We start from the raw sequence: 4,065 nt of genomic DNA on the forward strand, positions 1-4,065 counted from the left end.
ATTTAAACAGGCAGAGCAGAGGATTTCTACTGTCTAGATCAGCAGCCAGACATATGCTAAAGTGGGTTTCTCAGCTCAAGTTCTTGGGGACTTTTGAAAATGTCCTTGGCTTCATAGAGCTGCTGATTGATTCCATACTAGATAAAGGTTACTACTGGTCGTTCTTTCCCCACAGAATGTTTGGTGGTCAAAAAAGAAAACTGTTAAGAAAGTGCTATAAAACCACAGAATGCTAGACAGATATATATTCTACATGTTCTTCATATTGGAAGAGACTCACCTCCCAACTTAATAGTGGCCTTGCAAAGGTATGGAATTAATGTATTAAATATTGCAAATGTATCTTATACTTCTCTCCTGATCTCCAACACTACTGGAGTCTTTTTGTTCTTATAGGTCTGAACAATTTCATAGAATTAAATTGGCATATACTAGGAAGAAAATTAAGAAATAATTCAATTCAAACATCTACCAAGCTCTGGAAAATTTTCAAATAAAAATTTAGCTAAATAAGCCTGGCATGGTGGCATATGCTTGTACTTGGGAGGTTAGACAGGAGGATCGCAGGTTGGTGATCAGCCTCAGCTACTTAGTGAGGCCTCCACAACTTATGAAAATAAAGAATAAAAAACATAGAACTGGGGGTGTAGCTATGAGGTAGAATGCTCCTGGGTTCAATCCCCAATACCACACACATTAAAAAAAAAAAAAAAAAAAAAGCTAAGCCAGGCATTGTGGCACACTCTTGTAATCCCAGCATTTGGGAGGCTGAGACAAGAGGATCACAGTTCAAGGACAGCCTCAGCTACTTAATGAGGCCCTTTGCAACTCAGTGAGACCCTGTTTCAAAATAAAGAATAAAAAATGGGGCTGGGGGTGTAGCTTGGAGGTAGAATGCCCCTGGGTTCCATCCCCAGTACCGCAAAAAATAAAAACTAAATAAACTTAAGCAAGTTGCTTATTTTCATCTCTTTGTGTGTATTATATTGTAAGTTGTTAGAAAAAAGAAGAGAGCATATTTTTAAAACAGCTAAAAAAAATCACAAGATTGGTGACAGTTTTTGTTGTAACTATAATTGGTAATAATAATGCTAACACTCTTGTCAGGATATATCTTAATGGTATTTAAGAGCCAAACCATTACATTTCTTAGAATCTCTTAAAAATGAAATAGAAATTACATATTTCACCTTTTCTTGAGTAAGATACTCTCAAAATTATGAACAACAGCAAGGGATGCTCTTATGAGCAGTCAACCAGCGGCTTGAATCTTTGAGAGTAAAGAGATTCTCTAAGTGTTATATTCAGTTGAATTTTGCCTTCCTCCTATTTCTAGTCACAAGTTCTTTTTTGTCATTCTCATTTTAGTTTTTCAAATACTAAAGGGCTTGGGAGTTCATGTGGCAGTCAGAGTAGAAGCAGGTGTGAGTGGGTCAAGCAGAAGGAAACATGGCTGCCAAAGGGTTTGAGTCCATTGGCAAGTTTGGCCTGGCCTTAGTTGTTGCAGGAGGCATGGTGAACTCTGCCTTACATAATGTGGATGCTGGGCACAGAGCTGTCATTTTTGACCAGTTCCATGGAGTCGGAGACATCATGATAAAGGAAGGCTCTCACTTTTTTATCCCTTGGGTACAGAAACCAATCATCTTGTGTGTGTGTGTGTGTGTGTGTGTGTGTGTGTGTGTGTGTGTGTGTTACTGAGAATGGAATTCAGGGAATTCTACCTCTAAGCTACACTCCCAGCCCGATATTTTATTCTTTATTTTGAAACAGGGTCTCACTGAATTGCAGAAGGCCTTATTAAGTAGCCGAGGCTGTCCACAAAACACGATCCTCTTGTCTCAGTCTCCCAAATGCTTAAAGCCGACCATCTTTGACTGCTGCTCTGAGCCATGCAATGCCAGTCATCACTGGAAGCCAAGATTTGCAGAACGTTAACATTACCCTGCACAGCCAGCTTGCTGGAATCTTCACCACCATCAGAGAGGACCAAGATGAGTATGTGCTGAAGTCCAGTACCAAGGAAATACTCAAGTCAGTGGTGGCTCACTTAGACGCTGAGGAACTGTTCACCCAGAGAGAGCTGGTCTCCAAGGGAGGTGAGTGATTACCTCATGGAGCAAGTGGCCACCTTTGGGCTCATCCTGGATGACCTGTCCTCGACACATCTGCCCTTCAGCAAGGAGTTCACAGAAACTGTGGAAGCCAAACAGGTGGCTCAGTAGGAAGAGGGCCAGGTTGGTGGCTGAGCAGCAGAAGGCATTTGTCACCTCTGCCAAGGGCGACTCCAAAGCATCCGAGCTGATCAACAACTCACTGGTCATCGCTGGTGATGGTCTGATTGAGCTGCGCAAGCTCCAAGCTGCAGGGGGCATTGCTTAGCAGCTCTTGCTGTCTCGGAACCTCACCTGCCAGCCCGGGAGTTTGTACTCCTCCAGCTGCCCCAGTGAGGGTGGTCAGCCAACTGGGGTCTGGCCCTGAAGATTCAGAATACCGCCTTCCATCTGCCCCAACCCCATAAATGACTGTGAAATTTCATGATTGGCTTAAAGTGAAGGAAATAAAACTAAAATCACTTCAGATGTTTAATTATATAAAAAAAACACAAATGTCTTCTCTCTTGATAAATAATAGTTCATTGATTATTTAACATCAACCGTGTTTCTTGTAACTATACATTTTAGCTAAAATATTCAAGTTCAGTAGATCAGACCACACATGACTGGCTATTTCATTTCTACCCTTGTGGCTGCATTCTAAATGCTCTTTGGATCCATAGTCTCCTTAATATATGGTACCTGTAATGTGACACAGTAACTCGACTGGATGAACTATTGCTGAACACTTAAAATTTTTTTCTTCCAATCACTCTACTTTCTGTCTATTAGTCTCTAGCACTGTGCCAATCACAGAGTAGACATCCAATATTTTTGTGTTTTTAGTATATCTTAAATTAACATGTTATGTTTAACATTTTAGGCAGGCATTTCTTGTTGATAGCTCTTCTCTTTTTCTAGCTCTTCTTTTTTTCAGTAAACTCAAATCGAAAGTCCAAAGAGTGACTGGTCAAAGGGGTGACTGGACATGGTAGCATATGTCTGTATTCCCAGTACTTGGGAGGCTGAGACATGAGGATTGCAGATCCAAGGCCAGGCTCAACAACTTAGTAAGCCTCTCTCTTAAAACAAAAGAGGTAGGAGTGGATCTTAGTGGTAAAAATAAAATAAAATGAACTCAGAATAACTTGTTAAAACAGTAAGTATAGAAATTATGCACTGCACACAAAATATAGAAATCAACACTTTGATTCTTATCAGTTCCCTTTGGTGATTAATAGATCAGTAAAGCTATCTAGTAGGTATGACTAAAATTTAATAATAACATAGAAAATGATTATGCTCTATGTCATTCAGAAGGATGCAGACATTTTCATGTGGCAGGACCGACGCCGATGTTAAATCTCAGCACAACTGTGAGAAATCAAGTGCTCTCAGCTTTACATGTGTCTGATTTCACCTGCTCTCAGCAGAAATGATGAAAAGCTCACAGAATGGCTTAAAAAGCAGCAAGATGACCCAAAGCTGAAAAATCATTCCCCTCTCAGCCCCTCTCCTCAGCTTCTCAGAGACATCTTGGCTTTGCTCCTTGTATATGAAGCTGTCAATCATACCAGGGGCTCTCTTGCTGAGACGCCACGCAGAGCCGACACAGTGCAAGCAAAACTGCCACTCACCTTGGCTGCCTGGCAAATGGAGCTGTCAGTCATCTTGAGCAGTTCAGTCTGTTGCATTGTCAATAAGATTCAAAAACTTGATTAACTTCCTAGTCTGAAGTTTCCCAACCTCTTCTTCTTTGCAATTTAAAAGCTTTTTAAAAAAATCATTATCCCTTCCAAGCTAATGATGACTAACAAATAAAATAGAATGGGTAGTGAAGAAAAAATATTTAGGATGCAAATTGCTAATAAAAGTAGATATGAAGCCAGGCTTGGTGGCGCACGCTTATAATCCCAGGACTTGGGAGGCAGAGACAGGAGGATCTGGGGTTCATGGGCAGCCTCAGCTA

At 40.8% G+C, this 4,065-nt stretch overlaps 1 pseudogene across 1 annotated transcript; it reads left to right on the forward strand.

The window, feature by feature from the left end:
* The first annotated feature begins 1,403 nt into the window (after positions 1-1,403).
* On the forward strand, positions 1,404-2,450 carry LOC308275986 (prohibitin 1-like; annotated as a pseudogene). The gene is made up of 2 exons: positions 1,404-1,638; positions 1,864-2,450. The product of its transcript is annotated as a prohibitin 1-like (transcript).
* Positions 2,451-4,065: the final 1,615 nt, after the last annotated feature.

Source organism: Muscardinus avellanarius, assembly GCF_963383645.1.
Source record: "Muscardinus avellanarius genome assembly, chromosome: 17".
Lineage (NCBI taxonomy): Eukaryota > Metazoa > Chordata > Mammalia > Rodentia > Gliridae > Muscardinus > Muscardinus avellanarius.